The sequence below is a fragment of the Panthera leo genome, chromosome F2 (assembly GCF_018350215.1).
Source record: "Panthera leo isolate Ple1 chromosome F2, P.leo_Ple1_pat1.1, whole genome shotgun sequence".
In the NCBI taxonomy this organism is placed as follows: domain Eukaryota; kingdom Metazoa; phylum Chordata; class Mammalia; order Carnivora; family Felidae; genus Panthera; species Panthera leo.
Window position 1 is genome coordinate 3,244,316 of NC_056695.1, and position 18,630 is coordinate 3,262,945.

General features: G+C 38.0%; 1 protein-coding gene across 2 annotated transcripts in view; it reads left to right on the forward strand.

The window, feature by feature from the left end:
* SNTG1 (syntrophin gamma 1) overlaps positions 1–18,630 on the forward strand; it is a 564,503-nt gene that overhangs the window by 41,166 nt on the left and 504,707 nt on the right. Inside the window, exon 1 of one of the 2 annotated variants that reach the window (XM_042924328.1) lies at positions 7,036–7,252. The exons of the other annotated variant lie outside the window; for it this stretch is intronic. The gene's annotated coding sequence lies outside the window, so the exon portion shown is untranslated. Of the gene's footprint in view, positions 1–7,035; positions 7,253–18,630 lie in introns of those variants that run through there. 2 annotated transcript variants of the gene reach the window in all.

Genomic DNA, 18,630 nt, shown 5'->3' on the forward strand with positions numbered 1-18,630 from the left:
TCCTATTACCCCAGACCTTGGGATAGGAGAGTGTCCCGTGTGTTCGCAACTGCTGAAATATTATTCAGCGTGCGCTGATTCTCTGCGTTGAAATTTGCGTGTATATGGCTTTGTTCATATTTTTCACGATAGTAAAAATTTGGATTTTTAATACAAATGCTGTTTTATAAAATGAAGGCAATATTTTCTGGTGAGCAACATGAACAGTATACTTACAATCCCTACGGCCTCTAAAGGGTTTAAAGAAGGTGGAAAGAAATTACAGGATTAAAGTCTGGAAGAATGTTTAGCACTGTGTGCAACGCTCTTTTGATTCTGAACACCCTCAACCATTTCAGGTATTTATGAAAAAAAATGTTTAACATTTCACAAAAGAAAATCATTCATGTTCAACTCTATTAGCTTGCAGCATATAAGAATACTCATTATGTGGTTATTGGTGTGTATGTGTGCATGTGTGTGTGTGTGGTTGTTACATATTCATATTTATTTAAACTCATAAGTACCTATGTTATATATTCTTAGAAATAGAAAAGAGCTATTCACCTTTAGAAGTGTAAGAACTTATAAAGTACTTGGCAATCACGATTACATTGTTCCTCTCCTTCCTTTCCAATACCGGGGCTTAGAGTGAACGTTTCAATTCAACAAATGCTATTTTGCTTAAAATAATACTTTATCATGATAATAATGTGTTTTAGTTATGGAAAATTTTAAAAATACAGAAGTAAAGTGACATAAAAAGCAGCAACCGTCAGGCTTCATATTCCGACATATGTACAGCAGACTAATTTCCTAAATAAATGTCTTAATATGTTATGTATAAAAAATAAAGCCCAGATATCCCTGTTTCGAGCTCAGTTGACTTGGCAAGAGAGTGGGAGAAATGCCAAAGGGTGAAACCACAAATTGGAAGGCTAATGAGGCACCAGAGCTGAGGGCTGCCGCGAGAGAACTTGATCCTCAATGGCCCAAATGTCTCCATTTTAATGGCCTCGTGAAGAAGAAAGGACCAGTCCTGAACAAGGTGGGATATCATTATAAGGATCTCTCACCAAAACAGACTCCAGAAGGTGATTTTCCCAAGAAAAGGCAAGTTATAAAAAGAAGAAAGTACTCAAAGGATAAGACAGAGGGGAAACTTTATGTAGAAGGAGGAAAAACAGGGCTAAAGAATTTGTAATATATCCTTTAGACTAGAATCCCTCCACTGCTATAGTCCTCAAAAGACATAAATCTGTCATTTACTTGAAGAAGGTCCCAATTGGTGACCCCTCCCAGGTACCTAATGGAATGAATAAAGGGAATCCACTTTAAATCAAAGCCTCAAATATCCCACAGATACAATTTCATTGATCATAATCCCACAGTCCTCACAGTCACATCAATGGAAGATACAAACCATGATGAGCAAGCAGAAGCGGAAGCAACAAACAGCCATGACAAAGCAACAGAACTTCAAGGTGCAATCGTCAGATTGTGAAAGGCCAGTGACACAAGAGAACTGTAGTGTAGCTTTATCACTATATGTTAAAATGGACCTGATGACCAAAGCCTTTCTAGAAATTGGACATCAAAGTTAAAGTTACCAGGAGAAAATCACAATCCTAAACTTTCATGAACATAGTAACGTAACTTTAAAGTACGTAAAACCAAAAGTGAATGAACTGCAAGAAAGAAGTGATCTCTCTACAGATCTTTTTGGAAAGATGCGAGATTTTTAATTAAGTTTTTATTTTAATCCCCGTTTAGTTAACATACAATGTTGTATCAGTTCCAGGTGTACAGTATAGTGATTCAACATTTTTATATGTTACTCATCAAGATAAGAGTATTCTTAATCCCCATCACCTGTTTGACCCATCCCCCCCCCCACCTCCCCTCTGCTAACCATCAGTCTGTTCTCTATAGTTCGGAATCTGTTTCTTAGTTTGTCTCTCTCTCTCTTTTTTTTCCTTTGCTCATTTGTTTTGTTCCATGAATTCCACACATGAGTGAAATCAAGGTATTTGTCTCTCTGACTGACTGACTTCTCTAGCAAAATGTATGGAAGATTTGAACCACACAAATTATAGGATGAAATTGAAGGACATATAGATATTTCTTCTCTACAAGATGAATATGTCCCGTGAATCATTTTGTTCTGTAAAAATATACACAAAAAAAACCCAGCAAGGCTTCTGAGAAAAAGTAGATTGGAGAGGACAGTAAAAAACTCTGTGGCTTTGTAAAAAGCACACAAAACAAAACAAAAAAAGAGTAATTAAGACTCCAGGGGATAATTTGGACTGCCCATGCAAACGTGTTAGTGGCAACAGATGCTGTCACAGTGGTTCCTAAAAATGTACCAAAACAATAGAGTGATAATGATGGCAAAACTTTATTTGGACCATGGCTGGTGGGTGCTTAGACAAGACAGATGGGAAGGGGCATGAGCTGCTGTGCTCCTGTTAGGATGATCACAGGAAGCAGGGCCGTGAGCGAGAGCCAAGCACAGCCTGCGTGGGAGTGGGCCTCTCTTGGATGGGGCCCGGAGGACCAGCTCCTGGGATGGAACCCTGTTCCGATCATCTTAAGATAGATGCTGCAGTGCTTTTCCTGCTGGGATAGCAGCAAGGCGGAACATTTTCCCATTTCCTCACAAAGTTCATAATTCTGTTATCATTCTGTCCCCTTTTCTTTAGGATATGTTGTAAATGATCGAATCAACATGATTTTCACTCTATTCCAGAATAATTCCCTCATTAATGAATCGTATGTGAGTGAATTTGCTTCACAGAAGCACATGTTGTTGCCCAACAGGCTGCACATAGAACATGGCACTTGGTGATTGGAGAAAACGTGTTCCTTTCAGATCAAGTCCATGAAACAAGTATGGGTATCACATAGACTATATTCTCTGACTATAGCACGAGTAAGTTAGCACAATTGAGTAACAACTAATAATAAAATCATTAAAACCTCCATAATTTGGAAATGAAAACATTGGAGATTAAATTTAGTCTCCTAAGTAACTCATAGTTCAAGAAGAAATCATAATGGAAACACATTTCAAATTCATACAACATTGTGATATAGAGATGATTAAATATAAAAATTCATAGGACACAAAGAAAAATATAACCTTTAATGCATTTATTGGGGGAAAATCCCAAGACTAGAGATTATTTTCAGTATTAAGAAAAAGTGCAATGAGAGAAATCATGAAAATGAGAATTACAATAGAGAGCAGAGACGCAATAAAGAAGATCAACAAAGCTCAAGTGATAAAAAAGAAAAACTCAAAAAAAGTAAAAGATTCACCAAAAAATTACAAACAGTTCTTAATACAAGGCTTTCCACTTCTGCTATCCCTCCCGACCACACACGCGCGCACACACGCACACACACACACGCACCCGAAAAACTTACCAATTATAAGAACATATACTCAAAGGGGGCAAGGGAGAGCTATGATAAAGGAAAGATCTGGTAGCAGTAGAGCGATGTGTGCTGTGTGCTTGGCCCACTTTTCCTCTGTATTTTCCAATTTGGGAGGAATTTGACATCTTTGTGGCACTATGGGGAGAGTAATTTGAAGCTAGGGCTTACGGAGTGTTGGGACCTGGAACAGCTACGAGTTAGAAGTGAGAATAAACCTGAAGTAGACAGTTCCTCACCAGGGACTGCTGCTCGGGGTCAAGTGAGCTCCAGGGCCAAAATTAGCTTAAGTGGCCAAGGAGTGCTAGAGTCCCCAGGTGCAAACAGAAGCAAACTCACGTCTCTCTGGAGGCAGAGGACATCATCCTAGACTGTCAATTATTTCTGTAAATACCCTTTCACATACAATGTTCTGCATGCGATAAAAATTAACCTCCAACAGGAAGAGGCAAGAAAGCATGAATGAAAACTGCAGACACTTAGAAATAAGTCAACAGGGGCGTCAGTAATTAGAGTTATCAGAAGCAGACACTTGAACTCTTAACACATTTGAAAATTAAGATAAAATGGAAAAGTTCCTGAAATAGTTTTTTAGTGCCAACACGAAACAAAACAAACAAGCTAACTATTAAAGAATTCAAAGAGATATTAATGGGAATAGCAATAAAAAATGACCCGCTAATGGGTACAGGTTTCTCTTAAGGGTAACAGAAGTGTTCTGGGATTAGATACTAGTGACAGGTGAACGACCTTGTGAATACACTGAAAACCACCGAACTGCAGAATGAAAAAAAATAGAAATGTTAAGGATCTCCCTAGAGGCAGAATAAGTTCTACCACTTAATCAGGAAATGAGTCCTATCAATCTTTTTTTTTTTTTTTTTGCAGCTTTATTATTGAATATAACATTGTATAAGTTCAAGGTATACAACATGATGAGTTGATACATGTATGTAATGTAAAGTGACTACCACAATAAGGTCAGCTAACACCTAGATCACCTCATATAACTATGTTGGTTTTTTTTGTAGCAAAAACATTTAAGATCTACTCTCTTAAGAACTTTCAAATATACAATATAGTATTGTTAATTGTTGTCACCATGCTCTGTACACTAGACCCCCTAAACTTATTTTTTTTATACTGGAAATTTGTACCCTTCGACCCACATCTCCTCATTTCCCCCATACCTCAGCTACTGGTAACCTCCAATCTAATCTCTGTTTCTTTATAAGATAGACTTTTTTAGATTCCACATATAAGTGAGATCATTCATTTGTCATTCTCTGACTTATTTGGTTAACGTAATTTCCTCCATGTTCATCCATGTTTTACAAATGCAGACTTTCCTCCTTTTTTATGGCTGAAAAATCCTATTGCATAGACACACACACACACACACACACACACACACACACTTAGGTTGTTTCTGTGTCTTAGCTATTGCAAATGCTGGAATGACCATGAGGAGTACAAATATCTTTTTGAGATAGTAATTTTATTTCTTCTGGATATACACCCAGACATGGGATCACTGGATCATAATCTTAGTTCTATTTTTTATGTTTATTTTTTTTATTTCTTATTTTATTTCTTTTTATACTTTTGAGAGAAAGAGTGCAAACGGGGGACGGGCAGAGAGAGAAAGGGATTGGAGGCTCTGAAGCAGGCTCTGTGCTGACAGCAGCGCCCGACGCGGGGCTCGAACCCACAAAGCCATGAGATCACGACCTGAGCCAAAGTCGGATGCTCAACCGACTGGACCACCCAGGCCCTCCTGTTTTTATTTATTTATCTATTTTAACATTTATTCATTTTTGAGAGACAGAGAGAGACAGAGCATGAGTGGGGATGGGGCAGAGAGAGAGGAAGACACGGAATCCGAAGCAGGCTCCAGGCTCTGAGCCCCGATGTGGGGCTGGAACCCACGAACCATGAGATCATGACCTGAGCGAAGCTGGAGGCCCAACCAACTGAGCCCCCCCGGGCGCCCCTCCTTTTTCTTAATGAAGGTCATTTATCAACATAAACTTTCCTCTTAAAACTGCTTTTGCTGCATCCCATAAGTTTTGGTATATTGTGTTTCCATTTTCATTTAGTTAAAATATTTTTTGATTTGCCTTTTGATTTCCTTTTTATACCCCTTGGCAATTTAGGGGTACGTTGCCTAATTTCCACATATTTGTGAATTTTCCAGCTTTCATCCTGTTACTGATTTCGAGTTTTAAAGTACTGTAGTCAGAAAAAAACACTTTTGATGACATGACACATGATCAATCAGGGAGAATGTTCTGTGTGGGCTTGAGAAGAATATATTCCGCTGCTTTTTGATGGCATGTTCAATATCTGATATGTTCCTTTGATGTAAAATCTACTTCATTGTCAAAGTTTCGTTATTAATTTTCTGTGAATGATTTATTCATTGTTGAAAGTGGGGTTTGGAGTCTCCTACTAATATTGGACTGTTGTCTATCTGTTCCTTCAGTTCTGGTAGTATTCGCTTAATATATTAGGTACTCCAATGATGGATGCATATATACTTACAATTGTTATGTCTTCTGGATGAGTTGACTCCTTTATCATCACATAATGACCTTCTTTTCTCTTGTTACTCTTTTTAGTTTAAAGATTATTTTGTTTGATATGAGGATAGCTTCCCCTGCTCTTTTGCGTTCCTTTTGTGTGGAATATCTTTTCTATCCCTTCTCTTTGAGTGTGTCCTTAATGTTGGAACCAGTCTCTTGTAGGCAGCGTATAGTTGGGTCACGTGTTTTATTCATTCAGCCACTCTATTCCTTCACATTGGAGAATTTAATCGATATATGCTTAAGTAATTATGGATTGGTAAGCACAAAGGCCATGCTATTGTCTTCTGACTGTTTTGTAATTTTCTCGTTCATTTCTTCCTCTCTTGGTGCCTTCCTTTGTGATCTGATGATTTTCCGTAGCGGTATGCTTTGATTCCCTTGATTTATTTAGTGTGTGTGTGTGTGTGTGTGTGTGTGTGTGTGTGTGCGCTCGATTCTAGTTGCAGGCCTGCCTGGTCTTACAGTCGTCGCGGCTGGATTCAAGCCTCCTAGTAGTTGTGGGGACTTTGGCTTTCAGCGTGCCCTCGTACAGCTGCAGGGGACAGTTGTGGGGGTGCGTAGAGCCACAGAGACTGGTGTTGGGAGTCGGGCCAGAGGCACGCAGGTGTAGAGCTGTAGATAAGTGCAGCGGGGCCGGCCGGTCCGAGAAGTCAGGGCTGCATGTGGGCCCACAAGCGGCCACGGAGGCCTGCGATGTTATTTTGTTCTTGTGTGACCGCAGGGCTAGCCTCATACACGATGGTGAGCATTAGCCGTGGGATCCCGGGCTGGCATGTGTGCACAGAGCGCACGGTGACAGAGGCCTCACCTCACTGTTGGTATGAATCCAGGCTGCTGTAGGAAGAGGTTGAGGGAACATGGAGAGAATCAAGAAGTTGGTGTCTGCAGACACAAAACCCCGTGTGCAGAAACTTTCTCCACCCAATCTGCCGGGCATCCGCGAGAGCTCTGCTAGCCGTTGGTTTCCTTGGCGATGACAGTTGGTAGGATTGCGTGTGGAACCGTCTTCGGGGGGCCAGGGCCATGCCCTCGGTGATGAAAGCTGGGGGAGCTGCAGCATGTAGCAAGGGCTGTGGAGGTCCTCAGCTGTGAAGACTGCTGGAGCCTTCTGCAGAGCAAGCCACAGAGGATTGCAAGTGCTCTCACAGAGTGAAAGATCCTGGTCACCACAGCCTTTCTTCCTTGTTCCTAACCGTCTGTAGAGTCTGTCTTGCCCATCCGCGGGCCGGGTGAAACTGAAGCAGGTGCGTTGTGTTGCTTCTTGGAAGGCTGGGGTAGCTGCTCGTCCAACCCATTCCCCTTTTCTTGGAGAGCGGAACACCCTCAGATGGGGGGAGTTCCATCTTGGTGCCAAGCACCGCCAGCCTGGGGAATGGGAGAACGTGAGCAAAACGAACCTGTTCTTTCTAACCCTTTTGTGTGATGATTCTGTTATTTGGTTCTGCTGTGTTGCTGCATCTTCTTCTTCTTTTTTTTTTTTTTAAATGTTTAACTGCTTTTTTTTTTTTTAATGTTTATTTATTTTTGAGATAGAGAGAGACAGAGCATGAATGGGGGAGGGGCAGAGAGAGAGGGAGACACAGAATCGGAAGCAGGCTCCAGGCTCTGAGCCATCAGCCCAGAGCCTGACATGGGGCTCGAACTCACAAACTGTGAGATCGTGACCTGAGCTGAAGTCGGACGCTCAACCGACTGAGCCACCCAGGCGCCCCTTGCTGCATCTTCTTAAATGGACTCCTGAGCTCTTCTAGAGTTATTTCATTTGTAGGTATTATCTGATTGTTGTTCTTTGTGGGGAAACAGAGGCTGGGTCTCTTACTCCGCCATCTTGGCAACATCACTGCCCCCAGATCGTTGGAATCTGAGGCAAAAAATTGTGGAGAACAAAAAGAAAGATAACTCCTAATTCAATATGCTTATCCTATATGACTACTGTAACTGGACAGGAAAGTTAGAAAATGAGAGTGAGATAAAGGGGAAAAATATCAATTTTACTCAAATACAGAGATACAGACAGATTAAATAAAAACTAATAAATGTAATGCAGTATAGAACAGATGATAACCATTACATCATTGGGTTTATTATAGGAGAGAAGGGTGTATTTCACATTAGAAAATCAATTAATGAAACATACTTCCTAAAGAAATTGAAGAAAACCACTATCATTAAATGCAAAATATAATCATTTTATGAAATACATCTATTATTCATGAAAGAAAAAATGTGAACAAAACAAACAAGAAACAACATTACAAAAATTTAGTCTGCACATGAAAAGGAATATTGTCGATTAGGTAAAGTGTATTTTCAAAAAATACGGCGAATATTGGCTTCAGTGGATTGATGAGAATTAAAAAAATCCTTGTAAATTCAACAGCATGACAGAAAGGTTTAATTTCGATACTTTTAATATAGCGCTAATAGCCTTGCCACATAGAAATAGGAATAGTATAAAAATATAAGGAATAAAGAAGTAGGATAAAATGCTACTATTTGCATATGAAGTATTCATTTGTCTATATAGAAATGCCCCCCCAAATCTCAAATTGTTAGAACTAAGAAACCAGCAAAATTATTATGTATAAGATCAATTTGTGTCAGTGTGTGACATTACTATATAATAGGAACAAGCATTTTGAGAATAAAATAAAATAAAAATTACTTAAAATACCCAAACTATAAAATATGCATTATAATAAATGAAACGATATTTATAAGACCTGCATGTAAAAATATATAAAGCAGTAAAATACATTACAGAAGACCCAGATCATTGAGAAAAGTACCACATTAATGGAAATACTATTTTAAGCATATCAATTCTATAATAAGTTGATTTAAATATTTAAAGCAAGGGGAAGTGCTATGTAGTGAGCACAGATTTTAAAACAGTACTATACTCAGACTCATCTGTGGATCCCAAGCTTTGTAGAACCCACATATCATAGATAAAAATACTTTTGTCATAGCACACCAGGCTCCTGTGTTGTGCACGACCCTGAGCTCAGCTTTCAAACGGTAAGGCTCGTGACCCTAAACATGGAGGCTAGTAATTAATACAACTCAGGCTATAGGAAAGCTTTCTCCGTTTCTAATGTTCTAAATCCATAAAACAAAAGAAGATTTTTTTCTGAATGCCATGAACGTTTGCTATTTGCACAACAGGAAAAACAAGGAAGCTTTTGACTGTGAAGTGCTTGGATAAAAGAAACATAAATTAAATGACATGTAAGATACGTCTTAGGTACATGAATGCCATATGTTCTGCATAATAAAGTATGCTTGCTCAGTAGAGCCTACAATCATTTTGTTTTCTTTCTGTTCTCAGGTATGGTTCCAGGAGTATTCACAAGTTAACATAGCATTTGCAGCAGTTACAGCTGACAGTTGAGACTACTTTGCAATATTAAAAAAAAAAAATTGCTAATAAGTACTTTCATATATCTAGACAAATAGGCATGAAACATGATACCGGTTTATTCCTTGAAAAGATGGACACTGAAGCGTAGGATTGTAAGTAGTGTTATTTTACTTAAAAAATGATAAAATTGTATTTTACTTAAGCAACGGATGTGCTGTGCGGCTCTCGTTGCTTTCTGCCAGAACTGGAACTGGCGTATTTTTCTTATTCTTAAGTGAAAACATAATCACGTAAAACATTAATAGAAGAGTTTACAAAGTGATTATATCATGTGGATAAGTTGAATGAATGACAACGCCGTAAGGGATGTCGGGGAGGAATTGGGTGTACTCAATGTTACAAGGTACATCCATGGCAAGTGACAGGATATGGTGTTATTTACAGATGGGCTTAGATTACACACTGCAACTGTAGGACAATTACTGGTTTTAAAATGTATAGTAAATATGCTTAGAAAGGAGATAAAAATGGAACCATATAAAGGTCAATTAAAATCAGAGAACCCAGGGACGCCTGAGTGGCTCAGTTGGTTAAGCATGTGGTTCTTGATTTCGACTCAAGTCATTATCTCACAAGTGGTGGGATTGAGCCTTGCCTGGGGCACCACACTGAGCGTGGAGGCTGCTTGGGATTCTCTCTCTCCTTCTCCCTCTGCCCCTCCCTCTGCTTGTGCTTTCTCTCTCTGTCTCAAAAGAAATAAATAAGCATTTTTTAAAAAGTCAGAAAAGACAGAAAGGGAGGAATATAAATATAAGCACAACAAATTGGAAATGGGTGAGCATGGTAAATATCAATCTAATAATTATTTTTGAATACCAGTTGTCAAAATACATCACTTAAAAGACAGAGCTTCAGAATGGGGGAAGAAAAGACCCAACTGTTATTGTGTTATGTACCAGGAATCACTTTACTTTTTTTTTTTTAGATTTGTTTATGTTTTTATTTAATAATTTATTTTTAATTTACATCCAAATGAGTTAGCATATAGTGCAACAATGAGTTCAGGAGTAGATTTCTTGATGCCCCTTACCCATTTAGCCCACCCGCCTCCCCACGACCCCTCCAGCAACACTCTGTTTGTTCTCTATATTTAAGAGTCTCTTCTGTTTTGTCCCCCTCCCTGTTTTTATATTACTTTTGCTTCCCTTCACTTATGTTCATCTGTTTTGTCTCTTAAAGTCCTCATATGAGTGAAGTTATGTGATATTTGTCTTTTTCTATTTTTCTTAACATAATACACTTTAGTTCCATCCACATAGTTGCAAAGGGCAAGATTTCATTCTTCTTGATTGCTAAGTAATACTCCATTGTATATATATACCACATCTCCTTTATCCATTCATCCATCGATGGACCTTGGGGCTCTTTCCATACTTTGGCTATTGTCTATAGTGCTGCTATAAACATTGGGGTGCACGTGTCCCTTCGAAACAGCACACCTGTATCCCTTGGATCAATACCTAGGAGTACAATTGCTGGGTCTTCGGGTAGTTCTGTTTTTAAGTTTTTAGGAACCTCTGTGTTGTTTTCCAGAGTGGCTTCACCAGTCTCCATTCCCATGTCGCAGGAAACACTTTTTAAGAGAAAATAATCTGATAAGTTAAACTGAAAAGATGAAGGAAGATATATGAGCACTAACAAAAAGAAAGCTGGAGAAGCTACATATATGTGAGGAAAAAAAGAGCCTTCCAAACAAGATAGATATCAGGAATGGTAGTTTTAGCAGGAAGACCTTGAAATCTTTTAACGTGTACACAACTAACGAGAGTGTGGAAATATGTGGGCCAGAAACCGATAGTCATGAAAGAAAAAAGTACACAAGAGCATGAGTATGATTGGAGACTTCACTTCCCTTTCCTCAGTAATTGGTAGATCGCGCAGGCAGAAATTCAGTATAGTTGATCGGTGGAGTGCTACAAATCAATTTATTCTAATTGGTATTTAAAAAAATATTTATCCGGGGCACCTGGGTGGCGCAGTCGGTTAAGCGTCCGACTTCAGCCAGGTCACGATCTCGCGGTCCGTGAGTTCGAGCCCCGCGTCAGGCTCTGGGCTGATGGCTCGGAGCCTGGAGCCTGTTTCCGATTCTGTGTCTCCCTCTCTCTCTGCCCCTCCCCCATTCATGCTCTGTCTCTCTCTGTCCCAAAAATAAATAAAAAACGTTGAAAAAAAAAAATTAAAAAAAAAAAATATTTATCCAGTAAGAGCAGAATTAAGTGGTCTCATCATGCTCATATGAAACATTTGCCAAAATAGATCAAATTATGGGCCATAAAATACACATTAACACATAGAAAATAATAAAAATCCTACAAAGTATACTTCAGAATATGAGATGGAGCTAGAATAAGACAGATAACTGGAACAGCCCCACCAAATATTTGGTGATTAAATAACATTCTTCTCAGTAACACTTGGATCTAAGAAAGAAGTATTAAGAATAATTTAGAAATATTTTTATATGGAAGTGCAAATATAATTTATCAAAAAGTGGAATGTGGCAATGTGGAGTGAGATTTACAGCATCAAACACACACACACACACACACACACACACACACACACACACACACACACCTATATATATATATTATGTATTATATATTCATGTAAATATATATGATAGAAAAAATTGATGAAAACAAATCCATTTCTTAGAAAAGGTCAATAAAATTGACAAATCTCTAAAAAGGGTATAAAACAGAAGAATATGATGTAAGTTTCAATATCACTTGAAAAAGGTAGCTTCTGTACTGACTCTTCAGAAATCAAAAGTGTATTCGTGGAATCCAAAGTATATTCAGAGAATAATACTTCCACATAAATTAACAAATTAGGTAATGTAAACCAGCTTCTTAAAAAGGCCAAACCACCACAACTCAGCTAATGCCAAATGATAATTTAAGTAGTTTATTAAGAAAATAGAAATTATAATATAAAAACTCCTAGAAAAGAAATCTGTAGGACCAAACCATTTCATTTGTGAATTCTACCAGACATTTAGAGGAAAATTAATACCAATTCTACACAATCTCTTCTAGAAAACAGAAAAGAAGAAAAGAGCATTTCATTGTAATGATGTTAAAAGTACATGATTCCAAAACTAGCAAAGAGAGTGGAAAAAACGTACAGACCAATGTCTTCCATTAATATAGATGCAAAATTATTTTTTTTGATAGTAAGAAGTGGAATTATACACCATGACGAAAGGGATATTCCAAGGATGCAAGGACAGTTCAGTATTTTAAAAGCAATCAAGAAAATCCATGATATTTTCTTTCTTTTTTTTTAAACATTTTTATTTATTTTTGAGACAGAGAGAGACAGAGCATGAATGGGGGAGGGTCAGAGAGAAAGGGAGACACAGAATCTGAAACAGGCTCCAGGCTCTGAGCGGTCAGCACAGAGCCCGACACGGGGCTCGAACTCACAGACCACGAGATCATGACCTGAGCCGAAGTCGGACGCTTAACCGAGTGAGCCACCCAGGCGCCCCATATCCATGATATTTTCAAGACAAAAGTAGAAGTTCCTTGAAAAAGAATTTGATAAAATTCCTTATGCATTTATGACAAATACTCTCAGAAAATTAGTAGTACAAAGCAAGGAACTTCCTCAACTTAATGAAGAGCATCTACACAAAAAGTACATTTTCCATAATACTTAATTGTGAAAAACTGAATCTTTCCCTTGAAGTTTGGGAACAAGCAAGAATGTGTACTCTCCATACCTTAATAAACATAGTTCTGGAAGTTAGAGGCAATGAAGTAAGACAAGAAATAAAATGAATATGGATCTGAAGGAAGAAATTGTATCATCTCTAACTGTAGGTGACATGGCTGTCTACACAGAAACTACCAAAGAATAGACAAAAAAAAAAAAAAAAAAAAAAAAACTAAAACAGAAACCTCTTAGAACTAACAGGTGAGTTTAGTAAGGTCACAAGAATACAAGATCATTCTTCCAAAATTGCTTTGTATTCCTGCACGGTAGCAACACATGGACCCTGAGGTCAAAAATAAAGTACCGTTTATAATTGCTCAAAATGACAGGATACTAGGGTATAAACTTAAAACATCTATAGAACTTCTAAGCTAAAAAATTCTTATAAAATAAATCAAAGAAAACTGATATATAGCCTTAATGCAATGCTTGTCAAAATTTCAGCATGATATTTTGTGGATAAGACAAGATTGTCTAAAATCTAATAGCAAAAATAATTTTGAAGAGGAAGAATAAAGCGGGGTGGATCACCGTCTCTGATTTCAAAATTTGTTTTAGAGCTTCAGAAATCAGACTCTGTGGTATTGGCAGAGGCATAGAAACAAAGATCAATGGAACACAATTGTTGTCCCAGAAATGTACACACGCGGATATGGCCAACTGACTTTTGACACAGGTACAAAAGGACTCGAATGTAGGAAGGACTGGCTTTTTGAAAAATGGCCCTGGAGTCAGGGCGCCCGGGTGGCTCAGTCGGTTAAGCATCTGACTCTTGGTTTCGGCTCAGTCGTGATCTCACGGTTCATGAGTTGGAGCCCCATGTTGGGCTCTGCACTGATAGGGCGAAGTCTGCTTGGGATTCTCTCTCTCTCCCTCTCTCTCTGCTCCTCCTCACTTGTGCTCTGTCTCTCAAAATAAATAAACTTTAAAAAAATGGCACTAAATTAAATGGATATCCTTAGGAAAAAGTGAACCTTGATTTAAATCTAATTCCTTATTTAAAAAAATAACTCAAAATGGATCGTAAACTTAAATAAAACCTGTAAATCTATAAGACCTTTAGGATAAAATATAAGATAAAATACTAGGACCTAGAGATTTGTGAAGACTTCTTCTAGACATGATGCCCAAAGCATAGTCATTAAGAAAGAAGTCAGTAAGTTGGACTTGATCTGTGAAATTCTCTATCAAGAAGATGAAAGACAAGCTACAGGCTGGCAGGAAATATCTGTAAACTCCAAATCTAATAAGGGCTCATATTTAGAATTTGTAAAGAGTTCTCAGTGCTCAACAGTTTAAAAAAAAACCCACTGTGATTAGAAAATAGGGGAAAAACATGAAGCCACATTTCACAGAGGATATAAGGATGGCAAATAAATAAATGAAAGTATGTTCAACTGCTCCAACCTTTAGGGGAAAGAAAATTAATAGCACCGTATAATACCACTGCATGCCTTTTAGTATAGCTAAAATAAAAATTACAAAGTCCAAATGCTGGCAAGGATGCAGACAAACTCAATTTCCCATACATTTCTGGTGGGAGCATAAGTGATGCAGCTAATGTGGAAAATATTTTGAGAGATTTTTATCAGACTAAATGGATTATTTGTTTTTTGGGTGTTGAATTTTATAAGTTCTTTATTTTTTTTGGATATAATCCTTTATCAGATAAGATGTTTGCAAATATCTTCCTCCATGCCATAGATTGCCTTTTAGTTTTGTTGATTGTTTTCTTCCCTGTGCAAAAGCTTTTTATTTGGATGAAGTCCCAAAAGTTTATTTTTACTTTTGTTTCCCTTGCCTCAGGATGCATATCTAGAAGGAAGTTGCTGATGTCAAAGAGGTTATTGCCTGTGTTTTCCTCTAAGATTTTTATGGTTTCCTGTCTCACACGTTTGTCCTTGATCCATTTTGAATTTATTTTTGTGTATGGCATAAGAAAATGGTCCAGTCTCATTATTTGTTTGTTATTGTCCAGTTTTCCCACATCATCTATTTAAGAGACTGTGTTTTCTCCATTGAATACCCTTTTCTGCTTTGTTGATGATTAATTGACCATATAGTTGTGGGTTCATTTCTGGGTTATCTGATCTGTTCTTTGTGTCTATTTTTGTGTCAGTACCATACTATCGTGATCACTACAGTTTGTAATAAAACTTAAGTCTGGAAATGTGATGCCTCCAGCTTTGTTTTTTTTTTTTTTTTTCAAAGGTGCTTTGGCCATTTGGGGTCTTTTGTGGTTCCATGCAAATTTTTGGAATTTTTGTTCGAACTACGTGAAAAATGCTGTTGGTATTTTGGTAAGGATTCCATTAAATGCACCCCAGGTTTATAGAAGCATTATCTATAATAACCAAATTATGGAAACAGGCCAAGCGTCCATCGACTGATGAATGGATAAAGAAGACGTAGTGAAGGAGCACCGGGGTGGCTCAGTCGGTTAAGCATCCGACTTCAGCTCAGGTCATGGCCTCATGGTTCGTGAGTTTGAATCCCGCATTGGGATCTGTGCTGACAGCTCAGAGCCTGGAGCCTGCCTCAGATTCTGTGTCTTCCCCCCTCTCTCTGCCCCTCCCTGATCATACTGTGTCTCTCTCTCAAAAATAAATTAACATTGAAAAAAAATTTTAATGTGTTGTGTAAAAAAAGAAAGGTGTGTGTGTGTGTGTGTGTGTGTGTGTGTGTGTGTGTGATATTACTAATCCATAAAAAGGAATGGAATCTTGCCATTTGCAATGATGTGGATGGAGCTAAAGAGTATTATGCTAAGTAAAATAAGTCAGGGAAAGACAAACAGTGTATGATTTCACCCTTATGTGGAATTTAAGAAATGAAACAAAGGAGCAAAGGGGGGTGGGGGAACAGGCAAACCACGAAACACCTCTTAACTATAGAGAACACACTGATGGTTACCAGAGGGTCAGTGGGTGGGAGGATGGGTTAAACAGATATTGGGGATTAAGGAGGGCACTTGTTGGGACGAGCACTGGGTATTATATGGATGTTGTACACGTAAACTAATATTACACTGTCTATTAACTAAAACTTAAAGAAAAACTTAAAAAAAGGGGGAGGCGAAGAGGACAAAGTGGAAATTTACCATATTGACCCTATAATTGCCCTCCTCGACATTTATCCTAAAGCCATGAAAACTTATGTGCACACAAAACCCATATGCAATTATTCTTAGCAACTTTATTTGTAACAGCTAGAGACTGGAAACAACACATGTCCCTCAATAGGTGAGTGGTTAACCCAACTTTTGTATATCCATATCATGGAACACTACTCAGTAATAAAAAAGTAAGCTATCGATACGTGCAACAACTTGAATAGATCTCAGTGGCATTATGCTCAGTGAAAAAAGCCAGTATCAAAAGGTCCCATAACGTATCATTCCATTTATGGAACGTTCTTGAAATGATCAAATTAATGAGATTGAGCACAGATGAGTAGTTCCTATAGGTTAGAGGTGGGTGAGACTATCATGGGCAGCGTAAGACAGTCTCTGTGGTAATGGGATAGTTCTGTATCTTTATTTTGGTGTTGGTTAACAGAATCCAAACATGTGATAAAATCACATTACACTCTGCATACACTTGATACCAATGTCAATTTTCTGCATTGATATTTTACTATAGCTACCTTAGTTGTAACAAAACTCTCTGTATTGTCTTGACTTCCTGTGGATCCATCAAAATCTTACCAAGTTAAAAATATTAAATTTCTAAAATCATAATGTAAATATTACTAACAGCACATACTCTCAAATATTACCAAAAAGTCCAAAATGAGATAATTTCATGTCACAAAGTGACTTTAAAAATGATGTCACCGGGGTGCCGGGGTGGCTCAGTCAGCTGAGTGCCTGACTCCTGATTTTGTCTCAGGTCATAATCTCACCGTACTGAGATCTGAAATCGAGCCACACACTGGGCTCCTCCATGCTGGGAGTGGAGCCCGCTTGGGGGTCTCTCTCCTCTCTCTCTTCCTTTCTCTCTACCCCTCCGTTGCTTGCACTCTCACTCTCTCTAAATATCACACAATTTCTCCAACTTTTAAAGTGGTTTTTCAGGTATAGAACTATCTGAATCATGTACTAGAATAGGAGTAAATACTAGTTGGTATAAGTTGTTAGTAAATGTAGGAAAAATAGGATTGGCAGAAATCATCACAGGGAATTACACAGCAGAAGGCAGTGTGGGGGGAGCCTCAGGTACATTTAGAAATCTCCGTGAAAAATTAAGAATGAAAGAATCAGGGCTTGATTGGTTATGAGTCAGTAACATTTTATTGAGTGCCGGAAGGATGCATAGTGTTCTGTGACTGAAAATAAACCAAAGCATTTTTGTTGAAAGGAAACACTGAATATTAAGGTCACCTATGCTTCTTACTTTAACAAACCTACTGTTTTATGGGGGAGGGGGTGTGGAGAGAAAACACTGATTAGATAAGAAGCAGATAGAGAGCTAAGAAAGGATCAATTGTCATTTTCTTTCTTTCCTCCCACTGCTACGCTTTGTAGATTTTCCTTCTCTAAATGCATGGAACACAAGTATTTGAAAGAAACTCACTTGAGTTTTCATTTTCCTCCAAGTTGAATATATTAGCTGTTTTGTTTTCACAGTGACTCCAGGAAAGAAAAAAAAAGAAACGTTTCTAATATGTTTCTAACTTAAGGTAGATATTATCTTAGCCATAGACAACGGTAGACCCTTGAAAACCTATTCCTGATGAATTTATAAACAAATTTAGAAGTCGAAAGCCCACTTACCTCAAAAGAGCAGAGTCATTGCCTCTAATTCTCGAGGTGAGGACTTTCTCAGTGGCGTTGGGGGTGTAGAGGAGAGGACAAGACAGGCCATCCTACCCGGATGGCTTTTCCAGATCACACAAATTTCTTTTTAATATCCTAACATAGACGAGCCACTGTTGCTCATGATGATAGGCTGTACTGCTCAGGTAACACTGAAGGCAGAAGTAACAAATTAAGAAGATATAATTTCTGGAATAGAAACTAGACCATGACTGAGTAGAGAGAGACATTCCCTGATATTCGTTCTAATTAGTGGCTTAGTGACTAAGGTCTTAACCTTTTTCCTCTCAAGGTGTGAGATTAAGGTATACTGCCATTTTATCTGTTTATATTTTATAAATGAAATCTATTTTTATTTTTACAGTCATTGTTAATGAGAAAAACCTTTAAATATCAAATATATACACGTATAAAATAACAGCACAAACCCTTATGTAGACATTGCACAACCTCAATAACTTTCACTGTGTGGTCAATGATGTTTCCTTTTACTCTCCACCCACTTCCTCTACTTCCTCTGATTATTTTGCAGAAAATCCTGGACATCATAAAACCTCCTTTTTAAGTACTTCCGTATGTATATCTAAAAACTAACACTTTTTAGAATAACAGCTTCAATACCGCATCATTATCACAAGTAGTGCTTTCATATAAGCAAG